At 32.6% G+C, this 17672-nt stretch overlaps 1 protein-coding gene across 2 annotated transcripts in view; it reads right to left on the bottom strand.

The window, feature by feature from the left end:
* The window catches only part of LOC128229627 (uncharacterized), a 112182-nt gene that overhangs the window by 83925 nt on the left and 10585 nt on the right, over positions 1–17672 (bottom strand). The gene's annotated exons all lie outside the window — the stretch shown is intronic.

Below are 17672 nucleotides of genomic sequence, written 5' to 3'. Positions count from 1 at the left end.
TATTAAGAGATTGTTCAAATAGGACGGCTAATACCAGCTAATACCAGTAGATTATACATATGATTTATCGGAACGATTCTCTTGTTTGTCACATAATCAAGACAATTATTCAATAAATTAATAATTTAATAAACTAATAAGTCTGTTCAATTATTGTGATTTGAAATGATTGACCTTGTTAACGTTTACAGAGTACTCGATCTCGTGACTGATATAATTATTCTTTTCTCGCAGCATTTGGTATTTTCTTTTTATATCATTTTGTACACAAAATGTATTTATTCTGAGTTTTACATTAGGTCCAATGGAAAAATACAAGTTTTATTTTTACATATTATCTTACAACAGTATTATGTAACATTTCTCATAGAAAGAAGACAATAGCGTTTTCAGAATAACTTTATTATTGGAAAACAGACTTCTTAGAAACAATTGTTTGGATGAAAATTGTATTGTTTTTGTCAGATTCCATATATTTTCATTATGTCTTTAATTGAAACATTGCATTGGTACATTTTAATGTTTGACCTTGTTCTGAACGTATCACGTATAAAAATCTGCATTGGTACGATTTTCATTTTAAAAAAACACAGCTGTATTTCTAAACTTTGTTCGCAACAGTCTTTAGTGGACATTAAGATATTAAAAGATGTTCTGCTTTCATTCGTTTTAGCAATACCGGATTAATTTCAAGTGTCAATTGTAGCTTGAGTCAGCCATGTTTTCATTTAAATAACATCCGAATATAATTGAAAAGATATTTGTCTAAGAATCGTTGTTTCTTCCAGCGAGTAATTATGTATTTTTACCCTTCCGAATAGAGGATGACCCGCTGCCACATTTAATTTCAAATCTGTATTCCAAAAGAGCTAACATCTATGACTTATGTTTGAATGCTTTTCACTGAGGTAAGCTGTTAAAAGTACAGGAAGATAATTAGTTCATTGACTTATCAAAAGATAATGCGCATTTTCGGTTTTCTTAACGATTAAGTAGGTAGACCGGGCAAAGTCCCTTGCCGACTTATCGTTATGAAGAACAAAACATAAATCCCTTTTTTCTTTGTGTTTAAGCATAAAATGCCAATATGCTTGCTCGAGCCTCTAAATAACTAACTTTATAATAATACTAATAAATTATTAAATGAGAAGTTGGCGGTTGTTTTGGTTACTCAACGGACATTTGTCGGGTTTAATCTGCTGAAATGGTTTTTTGGTTGTCAGAGCTCTTCTGAATAATGTTATGAAATGTGAATCTGAACGGTGATCCAACTGGCGGAAAAAGAGTCTAAACACTAAAAACACATTTTAACTATGAGTGGTTTACGTTTTCAACCATTATAAATGTTTGTAATTGACAAGTTAAAAGCCTATAAACCAAATGCATTCAGAGAAACAGTGATTAACTTCCTCAAGTTCATGCGTGGCGCATAGGTTCATTTGTTCAAAGGAAATTCATATTGTACAAGGAGTGCATTAGCAATACAGTCAATTTCATGTTTATTCTTGTTTATTCACGACTATGGATACACATACTGTTTTAAAGTGACTAGACACCAGATGGTCCTAAGATCGTCAACTACTGTATTTCCTCAAAACAAGCTTAGAATTGTCAGGGCGAGCCAAATGAAGACCGATAATATTTTTTGAATTATTGAAATAATAAACGAGACAATCATGTTGCTTTTCATCAGTGTTTCTCCGTTTGAAATAGTGCGAAAGATGCATATGTCGTAGGCGATGAATACATCAGTAAGTATAATTCAATGTATTGTACACAACGATATCAAGTTCTTGCATTTTGTTTCACTTTTTCTTGCAATTGTATTATCTGGTGTCTAGTCCCTTTAATGTTTATTAACAAACAAATGATTACATTGGAGTCAGTCCTGCGCGCTCCGTTATAAAGGTACTGCTTATTTTGTACGTTTAGGGGCATGTTCTACAAGGAATGTCTACACAGCCTTACCAGATCATTTCCAGGTAAAAAAACGGTTTCGTAATTTAAATTCGGAATATATACATGAAATGCAAAATCAAATTTCAATAGCAACAGAAAATAACAGAATATTGTCAATTGCGCTACTACCCCTCAACAAATGATAACAACTACAACAAATCCGCCGAAATATCTGGAAACTTTAACCTTTTGTTGGTTATTTTACAGAATTTTAAAGACACTGTATTTCCCAAGGGTAATTGTTGTTACTGCTGCAGGAGAAGCATGGTGACGACTTCCAACACTTCCGAGGACTATCCCCGGGCCTTGTGCCTGCCTGGTGTACAGAAGTGTCAGGTGAGTGTATTGCTGCGATTCAGAGTAAATGGTATTAAATCGTATATCTTTTTTTTCTACAAAATAAACAGCGTCTCTGTGTACATTTGGTAATGGATTATAGGAGGAAACATGACTTTTTAGATGTATACCATAATGATTTTTCAGTTATTCGATGTATTCAAATATACTTAAAAGCATTATTTAAGCGTTTCCATTTCGTTCGCGCATAATGAATGCCCCAACAGCCAGCCTGGTAAATAGTTGCATATGTATTCCATATGTTCAATTGCCATATAAACCATAAGGTAATTGTGGTAGTGATGAGATACTTCACTGCTTGCAATGTTCCATGCGACAAGTACCTGACGTCTAATGATGTTTTAGTTAGCGCCAACTTAAAAGACACATATTCATGTTTCATTATTTAATGATAAATGCCAAAGTTGTCACAATCGATATGGCAAGAGTAAATGTTGCACTAGTTTATTGACTTCATTTTATGTTTGTTATCAGCGACTGTTACATTGGAATCTCAATGTGCTTAAATAGAAAAAAGGATGTGAGTCGACAATATGTAGCTAAAACAGAAACCTCTTATTAGCACTGTATGAAAAAGAGTTAACAACCAAAGATATCAAATGTAAACTATATGTAATTAAAATGTGCTGAAACTTTTTACATGGTTTTAATTGTGGAAAAATAAAAATAAAAGCACATTGCATGCGTTCTTTAAACCCCTTTTCTAATTATAATAGTTCGTTAGAAACGAACACAGTTATTTGATACAACTATGCAAAAAACTTGAATACTACTTCCAATATACTTCCTCTTAATCGCTAGAAATCCTCATATATTATTTTTTAATTAAGGATTTAATCACTTTGTTTTGACTTTATAAACGTGATATTTTCGGAATGCATTCTCCTCACATGATACTATGAAATTACAAATACGTTAAACGTAATTAAGTCCAGAATGTCACATTGTATTCATTCCACATGGCTTCCTGTACGAAACTCACATTCAAAATAGATTTCAGAAGAACGTTTTTGCATACATCATGTAATATACCATCTTTGATGTATGTAAAATACCATCTTTACGGACATTTCATTCATAAAAAGAAGGAAAAATAGAACCAGCAATCCAAACACAGATATTGTCAACTTCACGAGAGCTCAAGCGTGTGAATGTAATAGGAATGTTAGTACTGATTTACAAACGCCTGTTAACGTAGCCACTTCAATTCTCCATTCTCCAGGCAGAGTACCATGTTCATATGGATACGAATGTTTGTACGAAAGGTGCAGTAGATACAATAATAAAGATGAGGTAAAGTAGTGGTTGTTTGCTATCCTTATTGTCCATGTTAGCGGTATCGACATTTCTTTTCGTTTGAAGTGATATTACCATAACCGAACAAGATGTTTCAATAGTTCCTTGGACTTGTTGCGTCGGGGTATAGAGACTATTCAATGATCGTGTCTGATAATAGAGGTTTCTGGACCCTTTGCCTTCATATTGTCCTGAAGTGTCAGGTATGAGTATCGTTCCACAGCTGATGGATATAATGCTGTTATATAAAACATTGGAATGGGTATTGTTCCAATGCAGGTTTATCATACAAAAACAACGTATCTCTGTTTAGATGGCAATAGACTTACGGTCCATGTATGAAATCAAATCCGTTCGTTGATATCAAAAATACAATAAATAAGTAGGAATACTGATAATAACTGTGCAAAAGCTATTGCTAAATTAAAGCTTAGGATATGGTTACATACATTTATATTACTTACAATATACCTATTAACTTGGTATGTAAACATTTCCTCAGCAATTGAAATACAGCTGGGGAGAGGTCAATTATTCGATGAGTTGAAATTAAGTTTTTGATTCATTTGTAAGCAGTTACGTGTTAGTTCTATGGTATGCTTAGGTTAGTACAAGGTGAAAAGGACATATATAATAGTAATTTATAGGTAAATTCCAAAAGAAAATCGACAATGACTGATAGTAAAACTTCCTATATCAGTCGCCAGAAAATAGACCAATGCAGAACATTTTGTTTCATTCTCAATGATATACGTATAATTAAGAATCATTTTTTTGCGTTTCATTGATGTATGAAGTGTCGGTAAAATTACACCTAATTTGCACATGTATAAACAAGGTGTAGTTTTTTCGACACGTCATACATCAATGAAACTTAGAAAAATAATATTTAATACTTAAAATTACAATTATAAAAATAAAATATCATTTTTATTTTCCTGTTATCCAAGAACCGCATTTCATCACTCGATAATTCCAAGTACACTCGATAATTCGAAGTAGCATGTAGCCTTCCCACATGTATAAATACATTGTCGCCTAGGAGAAACGTGGAACTAAATTTAGTAACAATTAGATCAGTAATGGCTGCCGATTCCTCATTTTTTCCCCATTTCAAAAGATATTAACAGCACTTTCCAGGAAAAATGTTTACGAAAAGGCGATTTGTTTAAACTGTATCTTCAATTATTCCTTGCCTGAGACAATATTTCTTCCTGTTCTTTATATTCATGAATGGTTGGCATGTCATTATTTTCATTAAGCTGTTGACCTAGATCCTAACTTTCATTTTTACTTTTATTTGTAACTTCAGGCAATGTTCATCAGTTCTTCAATTTCTGGAGAAAGCCGCAGCAGTTTCCTCACTCAAGTCCGGCTCAAACAACTCAAAACTACAAAAATGATTTTTAAACAAGTCGAAATCTGACAGATCATCCTCTATGTTTACTCTGTGCTGCAGACGAACTTTCAGCTTCCAGTTCTCCGCAATCTATTGTATTGTCGTTTATAATAAAATATAAATTCAGATCATTTTTTTAAAAGCTTTATTATTCAGCTGGTGCTTTATTTTAACCCCACATATTTTTAAGAAGGAAAATACACATATTAAATGCGCTTACTAATGTAAACAATTTCCTACTATGACGTGACGTCATAGGTTGTAAAAAGTCCGTTTATGAATATTAATAAATTGATTTGCATACCCGAATGCTTCATAGAGAACGATATAAATGTCAAATGGGTTGTTTTATCCAATAGGATTTAAGCATTTACTCGCACCTGCTAAAAGTTGTAATTATTTTAACACCAATACAATGAAAACTACAGTGATGATCTACAGGGGCAAACAAATGAAATATTAACACTGTGTAGGGGGGCACAAGACAAAAACGTTGTATATTCTTTCAAATAAATTCCATGTAAGTGTCAAATAAAAGTGAATAAGAATTTTGTTTTTTACCTTATGAGCATTAAAAGAGATTGTACAAATATCAATCTAATACCAGTCGATTATACATATGAGTTATCTAAATATATGAACGAGTCTCTTGTTCGTCTGATGATCATGATCGATATTGTATATACAATATTGTTAGAATACTAATTAGTCTGTTCAATTATTGAGACTCACATCCGATTGAAAGGATTGACTTTTAAATATTAACTTAGTTCTTTATCTTGTGATTGAGAGGGTTATTCTTTTCTCAAAGACTGGTCTCTTGTTCTTATATTATTTTATACACGAAATGTATTTATTTTGAGTTTAACAGCAAGGCCATTGAAGAAATTTCCATCAAACAATACAAGTTTTATTTTTACATATAATCAAACACCATTATTATGATTGTTTAACATTATAAATCTAAAACTGAAAGGTCAGTATCAATGTATATACGCCCTCGAGGTCTGACTCACCGGTCTTAATAGTGCAGTATGATCCGTAGTGGTTTATTATACTTCATAATGTAATTGAAATTTGAAAGGCATTGGATGTGCTGATACTACCAAATAAAAGAATGAATCCCAAGGATCTCACTACATCACATACACCGAAAATGTTCAGTAACCACTCAAACAAAATGAAAACGTACAAACGCCAGAGCAGAACAGTTTAAAATACAGCTCATCTAATTGCGGCACTCGAAAAACGTCCAGGCGGTATCATATATTTGAGGAACGATGATAGAAGTGCATTTTAGAATGAATGCCTGGATATCATCTCTGTGAAAACATTACCACAAATCATTGACGCTCAAATAAAATCGATTCACAACAAGTGTTGTTTTCATTAATTAAACAGAAAGTATAAAAATCAACAAAGATTAAACGCTCCTAAGTTGAAACAACTCAGCAAATCTGACCCCAGAAGCTTTTATATATATTTGAACCTACACGTACACAAGGACACATTTTCAATGTTTTAGGAACATGTACGAACAAGCAAAAAACTGTAAAAAAAGTAAATGGACACAGACTGACTATTTTCCTTGTTGTGTTGAAGTCAGGCAAGGAGAAAGTGTATCTCCTTTACTATTTTCATACTTTGTAAATGATTTGCATCAATTTTTTCTAAGGGTGTCGTTTCCTCCAGAGGAAGATTAAATCATTAAACGTTTTCTTTATTTAATGTAACAATAGATGTTACGGAATATACATATGTAGGTGTATTTTTTGCTAAAAAAGGTTCGTTTTGTAAAACAAGGGACTATATTACAAAACAGGCAACAAAGACAATGTTTTGTTTGCTTAAAGCGTCAAAATATTTCTGTTTATATATTGATCTACAAATAGATTTGTACAACACAATTATAAATCCTGTATTATTACACGGTTGTGAATGTTGAGTTATTGGTCACAATTACAAACTCGAAAAGGTTGAATTGAAATTACTAAAATGTATATTCAATGTTAAAAGTACGCCCACATGTATTATATATGGTGAAACGGGTGTTAAATCTTTGCAAATAGATATAGATTCACAAATGGTCAATTACTGGTCTAACTTGATCTTTTCATCTTGTTATAAACTCTCAATATTAATATAAAACGTGATTGTGAGTAAATTCCAGGGCGCGGTGTTCATAAAACTTCTTAAGTCATTTCCTAACTTAAGTCAATTTCTTAAAACTTTCAAAATCAAATGAAAAGAAATATATAAGTGTTTTTAACATTAGAGTATGTTTTTTTCAATAAGGTCAATAGAAATTATGTATTTTGGAAGTTGTTTAGTTTTTATTTCATATGATCAAGAGATTATAAAATTAGGAATGTGACTTATGTTAGAAAATGACTTATAACGTTTTATGAATACCGCCCCTGTATTATGCAAATGTTAGAGCTAATGACTTCAAATGGATTAAGCATGTTAAGAATATCTTCATTCAATGAGGTCTTATTAATGTTTGGCAAAGCCACGAATTCCAAAAAAACAATGGTTACAAAAGAGTAGTAAGCATAATCTGTCCGATTTGTTTTCAAGCGAATGGTACACTACTGTGAGTCCCTGACGTAAATGTGTAAATTATAGATTTATTAAAGGACGATTAGAATTTGAAAACTATCTTGTTAAAACACCGCTTAAATTATTGAGTTATGTTATACGATTTTGAACAAGACACAATCATTGTCAAATCATTTTGTAATAGGAGGTTGGAGGAGTATATACATAAATGACCAAAAAATGCCATCTTTGTGATTCTAATTAAATCCAGATTAACTCGCTCAGTGTCATGTATTCCATTACTTGTTGCCTTGTTTTCATACCTATGTGTCTTTACTATAGGGCTTGTCTCTGTAGTTGTATTTTTTATATAAAAGCAGAAACGTATACGTAATCCAACCATAAAAAGGTCGCTATGATGGTGTACTTTTGCAAGAATGAACTATGTTATATAGTAACCAGCTTATTACAAGACTATGTAAATGTCGTGGGCCCCAATTTCATTAGTGTACGGTTTCACATTTGACAAACACGAACTAATAAAAACGACCCCAAAGACACTATTCGAATGTCGAAATAATGCAATGCTCTGTTATAAGATTAATACAATATTTGTCGGTCCTTATTCGCTAACGTTTCAAAAATTCCACGAAAAATGACGATTTAACGTTCAAACCGTTCATGTATGAGCTAACAATAAGCAGCGGTTTACAAAGAGGAAGAATGGTACCAAACGTGGCTATGCTTAAGGTAATTATCGAAATTGACGTCTTTAAACCTATTACGAAATTACCGTTTTGACACCAGTCAAGATTTAAGTATGTATAAACTGATATTTCGCAATGGCACCTTGTCAGAACTGGGTCTTGTATCGAAACTTTTTGTTTGGGTAGTTGCATACATACAAGGAACGTTTAGATCTCCCATGATGATCAGAAAACAGCAATAGCATTCGTTCAATATTGGAATGCAGTCCATGGTAAATTGTTATTGAAAACCTCGCCACAATGCAATTTAGGTTGTTTTTGTTTCAGAATATATGACCACAAAATGGCAGAATGCCATTTTGACTAGTATAGCATTTTTAAGCCAAACGTAGACATTTGGGACTGGCGTTGCATTTTGTTTATTTTGTTCATTTGCTTGATCCAGTCCCAAATGTCTACGTTTGGCTTTAATCTACCTGGATCAACATGTTTAGAAAAAAAAAATAGTTCGAATGAATTCACAGTTCTATTTAACTCTTAATCTGATTTTATCTTTTTTAAAGGCATAAAATTTGAATAATTTATGATTGTAATAATCCGGACAAAAATGACTTTGTGATGATAGCTTCTATATAAAACACTTTTTGTAAGCAGAAAGTGATTAGACGTATCTCTAAACAAGCTCTTCGTTCAAGTAATTACTACTGGGAATTACCCCGTAGTTTACAATTATTCATTGAGGCCACTTGCAATATATTTCTTATTTGAAGAAAGTCAGCAAATATCCAACTGACTCTGCTGATTGGATGGTGTAGAACATTTTGACAATACAACATATTTATATGATCAAATAATCATTTGGAAACAAACGGATTTGGAGAGAAATTCTAAACCATCCTTTTCCGTAAAATTTGCACAACTCACTCTGCGCAATTGAAGCAAACATCGTATTTAGTATACATGTATGCGATACTTACGAATAGTCAGGGTCCCACAAACGGTCGTTACTCCACAAACGGGTATGTTTTAATTTATTTAAAGATCAATCCGCAGAGTATATATATAATATGTATAATAAAAGAGATAAAAGAGATTCCAGCACGCAGATTTTGTTCTATTTCAGTATAATAATCATCTGTGATGATATCGTTTTTACATGATCTAAATAAAGAAAATCTTAAATGCAGATTTATATACAAATGATTGCGCAGACAGAGCCGATACAATCCTTATTTATTATATTTTTATTTGTTTATAACACACATATAAATTGTAGAGCTTTTTTTTTCTCTTGATACAATTTTGATTAGACAAAGATAATTCTATATTTATATTTAGTCATGAATTTGGACGTTTATTTTATTGTAATTTTTGCAAATTCAGGTTTATTGGGCAAATATAGTAACGGAGATCTTCTTATCATTGATATATATCGATCAATCTCTGACTGATACTGCGTGCCAACTGTGATAGAAGCGAATAGAACATTAATTTAATTTCTACCATCTTAAAAAATAAAATAAACAGTCTAAATAATGTGGATATATGAGAGTAATGCCTATTTGAGGCACTGAATCAATACGAAATATATCTAACATGTTATCGCAATTATTTATGTTTTTATCTTTTAAATTTCTTCAAATCCAAATTGTAAGAAGGTCCCGTTTTAGTGGGAAATATTGTATTCAGTTCCTTCAAATTTAAAGGAATTACTCATTTTTAATCCCTATTTTTTTAATTTATGACGATCATCATAAATTTCTGCCAATCCACAAGTGCTCAAATTGTTTTCGGGTTTTTAATCTGAATAGTCAATCAATAATGATTACCGATTGATAACGCTCGACCACGCCGCACACTTATCATTAGAAGACATTTCGTGACGTCAGCGGATAAATTTCAATTCATGAAATAAGCGTTTGAGATATGTAAATATGGTGCGAGATTCAAACATAACCGGAGAAGTATAGATAATCTGTCCAAGTGCCAGCCAACTACGAGCAAATATGTAACAATCGTTATTCCTGTCTTCAGGTACGTGTATACGCTATTGATATGCTATTGGTATGTGTCTGCATGCAATGTTCTTTCTTATTAAGACTCAATAGCATAAAATCCCGATGATTGTATTATTTGACGCATGCCACTTTTCACTCTATACTCTAATCAGTAGGTAATATCTAAAACATCACTAACATAAATAGTGTTCCGTGCTACATACAGAATTAACCAAAGTCTACTTTTCAGTGAGTCATGTTAATACCACAAAGCCACATCGTTAGCAAAAGGAAAATGTGCCCAACAGGGAAACACCTTAAAAGAAACAACCATTGATTATTCATAAACAATTTCGTGATAATCTCGTTCACGGTGTCAAAGATAGCATCATTAACTTTAACTAGATTTGTACGTCCGTTCTTTAGATCATAAGGATCAAATAGAATGATTCGTATAATAACCAAAGGCAACTGATCGATTGGTAGTAGTATATGGATGGTTTAGTGCACGATAGAACAGCGGTCATATTCTTTTCCGTTGCAAAGTCACAGTCAGGCAGGTACAATTCGGTGTTATTTTTTATTCTTGAGTCAAGACAGCAATACAAACATCCGAAGACATGTATCAGACATGTAGTTTAATAGGTAAGCCGAAGATTAATTGTTATTTTCCGGATTCTTTTTCCAGGAAAACATTATTTCCAAGTGTTTAATCATTCTTACATGCATAAGTTCATTCACTAAAAGCGGTCGGATAGAAGAAACTGTATTTCACACCGATTTATATTGTAGCTGTTGTTAAGGATGCACAATATGATCCAATAGTTCCTTGGACTTGTTGCGTCGGGGTATAGAGACATGATCATGTCTGATAATGGAAGTTTCTGGGACTCTTGCCTGCATATTGTTCTTAAGTGTCAGGTTTGAGTATCGTTCTACAGGTGATGGATAGAATGCCATTATGCAAAACCTTGGAATGGGTATTGTTCCAATGCAGGTTTATCATACAAAATACATCGTCTTTCTGTATAGCGGCAATAGACATGCGGTCCATATACAAAATCAGATCGTTGCTATCAAACATACAACAATTAAGTCAGTATACTGACTATAACTGTACAACAATTATTGTTAGGTTAACGCTTAGGAATTAAACATGGTTACATACATTTATATTACTTACAATATACGTTTTACTTGGTATTTAAACCATTACCCTAGTAATCGAAAATTGGGGAGGGGTCAATTAATCGATGAGTAGAAATTCAGTTCTTGTTCATTTGTAGGCAGTTGTTATTTTTGTGGTATGCTTTGGTAAGTACAAGCTGAATGAGACATATATTAAAGCAATTTGTAGGTAAAATTAATTCGAAAACCGACACTTATTGATAGTATTATTTCTAATATCAGTCGCCAGGAAATAAACCAATGCAGAACGTATTGTTGCATTCGCTTTGCCATGCATATGATTTAACACTTATAAAATCAAAACTACAGGGTTGAGCAACAGGAGTCAACACATGAAATATAAAACCTGTATAGTGGGCACAAGGCAAAAACAAGTTGTAATTTCTTTCAAAGAAATTCCATGTGTCAAATAAAAGTGAATACGATTTTTTTCTTTTCCATTTACGTAATATAAGAGGATGTGCAAATAGCAAGGCTTATACCCAGTCGTTTTAACATATGTTGTCTAAATATATTAACGATTCTCCTAATTGTCGCATGACCATGGCAATACAGCGAGTTTTTATACACTTTTTTAAAAATACTTATTAGTCTGTTCAATTAGTTCGATTTATATCCGATTGAAAGGATTAAGTTTGTAAACGTGACTTAGAGAGTAACTCTTTCCTCACATATTTTGGTCATTTGTTGTTATGTTCATTACTACATAAAACGTATTTATTTCGAATTTTACAGTAGGTCCATTGAACAATTTCGATCAATCAATACACGTTTTATTTAAACATATCATCTTACAACAGTGTTATGATTGTTTAACAATATTAGTCTAAACTAAAAGGTTGGTATCGATCCATATACGCCTTCGAGGTCTGACTCACCGGCATTAATAGTACCGTATGGTACTCAGTGATTTATAATATTTCTTAATTTAGTTGCAGTCTGAGAGGCATTGTATGTGCTGGTACTACTACTCAATATCCATACAGTATGATCCCCAGGGCACTCACTACATCACAAACACCGGAAATGTTCAGCAACTACCCAATCAAAATTAAAATTTACAAACGGCTGAGCAGAATAGTTAAAAAACAGATGATCTGCAGCACTCGAAAACAACCATAGCGGTATAATATATTTGAGGAATACTGACAGAAGTGCATTTTATAATGAATACCTCGATGTCATCTTTGTGAAAACATTACCACAAATCATTGACGCTGAGATGAAATCGATTTTCAACAAGTGTTGTTTTCATTTTATTATCAATCATGCGCTCAGCGTATTCGGTACATACGGACAAAGAAGATATGGCTGGGGAAACCATATTGGAACGACTTGTTACCTCGCTAAGTGTCATGTATTCCCTTACTTCGTGCAACGTAACAGGGCGTATGCGTCTTTACTATAGGGTTAATTGATATTAAATTGCAAAAGCAGACTGCGTTACATAGTCCAACTTTAAATAATATATAAAGAAAAACGTAAACAAAATATATCCATGCAAAAATTCTTTGATGGTTTACTCTGGCATCATTGTATTATATGATATAGTTACCAGCTTATTACACCACTATGTATTGTTCTCCTTAACCTTGAATATCTTACGACTGCATTATCAAAATGTCGTGTCTCGAATTTCATCAGTGTACGGTTTCTCTACGACGCTTGACAAACACGAACTAATAAACATGACCCCAAAGACACTTTTCTGATGTCGAAAAATGCAATGGTCTGTTAAACGATAAATACGATATGTTTCGCTTTTAATACTCTAGCGTTACGATTACTCCAAGATATATGACGATTCACGTTCAAGTCGTTCACGTATGAACCAACAATAGCTACGTTTTACCAAATGGAAGAATGGCACTGAATGTTGCTATGTTTAAGGTATATATCGCCAAAGAAGTCTTTAAATCTATAACGGAATTACCGTCTTGACACGAAGCAAGGTTTAGGCTAGAATGTACTGAAATTTCGCAATGGTACGTTGTCAGAACTGGGTCTTATATCGAACTAATTTATATTGGTAGTTGCATTCATACAAAGAACGTTTCCAGTTAGATCTCCCCAGGTTATCAGAAACCAGCGATTCCTTTTGTTCAATATTGGAATGCAGTTCATGGTAAAATGATATTGAAAACTGGCCACAATGCAATTCAGTTTTTTTCTCTCCAGAATAATTGAAATATGATATACTCGAAATGGCAGAATGCCAATTGTTTTTTAGTATAGTTTTTATTGCGTTGCTTATTGTTTTGTGCATTAGCTTGATCCTGTCCTAATTGTCTACGTTAGGCTTAGATCTCCCCGGATTAACATAATAAGAAAAAACAACATATAATTAGGACGAATAAATTCATGGTTACTTTAAGCTCATATATAGATTTTAGTTTAAAAAAAAATCAAATGCAGAAGTGCTTAAAGAATGGATACTGATACATGATTGACACAATCCAGACAAAAATGACATTGTGATGGTAGCTTCTAATTAAATAAAACACTTTTTTATAAGCAGAAAGAGTTTGACGTGGCTCTAAACAGGCTCTTTGTTAAAAGGTTTTGGTACTGGACATGTCCCCGTAGTTTCTATTAAATATTTTATGCCGCTATATTTGCAATATATTCATTGTTTGAAAGAAGTCAGCAAATATCCAACTTACTCTGTTAGTGAGATGGAGGAGAGCCTTTTTGCCATACAACATTTTTAAATTATCGAATAAGCTTTTGGATACAAACGGAATTTGGAACGCATTTTGATGCTATCATCCTACTTAAAATTTGCACAAATGCATGTAACAAAGTAAATACTATATATGTTTGTGTTACTAACGAATAGGCAGTTTCGTGACTCCACAGACGGGCAGGTTCTAATATATTCATAGATCAATCCGCATTGATGAATATGTTTAAAGAAATTACATATTGCTGCGGGTTTCGTTTCCATATGATCTAAATAAAGAAAATCTTAAATGCAGATGTATAAACAAATGTTTGCGCAGACATAACCGACACAATACTTCTTTATTATCTTTTTATTTGTTTATAACTCACAGATAGATTGTAGAGCTATTTATTTGTTTCTATGCATACACTTTTGATTCCACAAAAAGCACTTCATATCTATAATTAGACATGGGGTTTTACAAAAGCGTTTTTCAGCCCAGCCATTACAGCAGGAATTCGGCCGTTTATTTTATTGTATGTTTTGCAAATTCAGGTTTATTGGGCAAAGAAAGTAACGGAGATCATCTTATCAATGATGTAGATAAATCAATCTCTGACAGAAACTACGTACAACAGTGATAGAAACGAATATAAAATAAAGAGAATTTCTACCATCTTCACAAAGAATAAACAGCCTAAATAGTGTGGATATATGAGAGTAATGCTTATTTGATAAATCGAGGCACTGAATCAACACGAAACATACCTATCATGATATTGCAATTAATTTTGATTTCATTTTTCAAACTTCCTCAATCCCAAATTGTTAGAAGGTCACATTTTAGACGGAAATACAGTATTCTGTTCCTTCTGTTTCAAAGGAACTATTCATGGTTTGGATCTTTCTTTAAATAAAAGACAATCATTATAAAATCTTGCAATCTCCAAGTGCTTAACACTTCAAATGTTTTTTTCGTTTTTCTTCTTATTTGTTTTCTAAATTGTCAACCAATAATACTTACATACTTTTAAGGCTTATATACGCCTCACACATTATCAGCAGAAGACATTTTTTGACGTCAGCGGATGTAAATGACGCACGGGTGTGAGTTGTTAGGCATGACAAAAAGTCTTGGTTTCCAAAATATACATATCTGTTTCCGGTTCCGCTACGTCGACGTTGTTTAATGAAATCTGCATATTTGTGGAAATCCATTTTGGAGAATGTTCGTTTGTAAGGAATGATTAATTATAGACAAACATGCCCGTTTGTAGAATTACACACGTTTTCGCGACCCTGGCAGTTTGTGAGTTGCATATATAGAACCCTTTTAAAAAGATTACCTTAAAACAAATGAAATCCAGATATTGGCTATTCCCACCATCCCGTCTGCTGAAAATGCGACTGTTAACATCGAAAACATCTTTACATAAAGAAGACAATGGCGTTTTTAAGATAGTCAGAATAATTTGTTTATTGGAAAACAGACTTCTTAAAATCAATGGTTTGGAATAAAAGTGTATTTCTTGGCTTCCATATATTTCATTGTGTCTTTCATTGACATATTGCATTTATAAATTTTAAAGTTTAACCTTGTTCTGAACGGATCGTGTATGTACAAATGTCATGTTACAAAAGATCTGTATTTTTAATCTTTATTCGCAACGGTCTTTCGTGAATATTAAGATATTAAAATATATGCCGCTTCCTTTAGTATGAGCAATACCAGGTTAAATTCAAGTGTCAAATTTAGCTTGGGTTACATTCAGCCATGTTCTCATTTACATAAAAGATAACATAATTTAAAAGACATTTGTCTTGGAATCATGGTTCTTCCAGCGAGTAATTATGTATTTTCAGTCATTCAAAAAAGAGGAAGACCAACACTCACAAGCGTCTTGTTATTTTGTTCTTATCACTTACACTTCTAATTTCAAACCTGTATTCCAAAAGAGCTAACTTCTAAGACTATTGTTTGAATACTTTTCACTGAGGTTTGCTGTCAGAAGTACAGCAAGATTAGTATTTCATTGACTTAGTAAAAGAGAATGTGTATTATGTGGTTTTCTTACAATAAAGTAGGTAGGCCGGGTAAAGTCAATTGCCGACTCGTTAAGAAGACCAAAATTAAATGCTTTCTTTCTTTTTATCCAAGCTTACAATGCCTCGCAATTGCCTTTATATTAGCCAATACGCTTGCACGAGCCTCTAAATAACTCACTTAATAGAACTAATAAATTATTAAATGCGAAGTGTACGGTTGTTTTAGTTACTCAATGGACATTTGTTTGGTTTAATCTGCTTAATTGATGTTTGGTTGTCAGAGCTCTTCTGAATGATGTGATGAAATGTGATTCTATACGTTGATCAAGTCGGCGGAGGAATGAGAGTCTGTATATTAAATGCAGGTTTTAATTATGGGTGGTTTATGTTTTCAACCATTATAATTGTTTGTTACTGACAAGATAAAAGCCTTTGAAAAATGTATTCAGAATAGAAAATATTTACTATCTCAATATTTATGCGAAATACTACAGAAACAAGCTCAGTAATAAAATGTTTAAACATAATCCCGGTTTAATGACACTGGGTAAACGCCAAAGACATAAAACATAAAAACAAAAAAATCACAAACAAGAACAGCACAGTGCATACATACTGTATATATATATATATATTATATATATATATATATATATATATATATATATATAATATATATATATATTATAATTACTTGGTATGTTTATCAAGGATTGTTAGGTACCGCCATGGAACGGTCAGTAAAATGTAAATTTACTGGGGGTTTCAACCAGTTAAAGTGCACAAACCTCACTTTTATCCCAACAATCCTAAATAAAGAAAAAAACGTTAAAGGTGAATCTTTTCAAAGTTTGCATTAACTTGAGGAAACTTAATAATAAACCAAATAATAATAAACTTATAGGTAAACCTCAAGTACTTAAATTTCCTGGGGGTTTTAACCAGTTTAAGTGCAAGTTCATGCATGGAGCAATGTTTCATTTGTTTAAATATACAGATAATTTCTTTTTCATTCACGACTGTGGATATACTGAATGCCTGAAAGGGACTACAACCCAGATGGTCCTAAGATCGGCCAATACAGTATCTCCTTAAAACAAGCCTAGAAGTGTCAATACGAGCCAGAAGGAGCTCGATAATACATCACTTGATATGATTAAATTAGTACCCGAGACAATCAAGTTGCTGTCTCATCTGTGTTTTCCCCGTTTAAAATAGCGCATAACGGTTTCCCAGCTTAAACCATATATTTTTATTAGTACAGATAGATATACCGACGATAATGTCAAACTTACTGGGATTTTCCAAATACTTTTCTGATTGGAAAACTGCGTATATACATATGTCGTAAGCAATGTGATACATCAGTTAGTAAGATCCACTGTGTTGTACACAGCAATGTAAATTCTATCTCAGTCTTTGACAACTATCTTCTTTCATGCAAATGTATTATCTGGTGTCTAGGTTCTTTAATGTTTATTCACAAACTAATTATTACATTGATGTCAGTAATGCGC

This window comes from Mya arenaria, chromosome 4 (genome assembly GCF_026914265.1).
Source record: "Mya arenaria isolate MELC-2E11 chromosome 4, ASM2691426v1".
NCBI classification, from domain to species: Eukaryota; Metazoa; Mollusca; class Bivalvia; order Myida; family Myidae; genus Mya; species Mya arenaria.
This window is presented reverse-complemented; position numbering and strand designations above follow the sequence as displayed.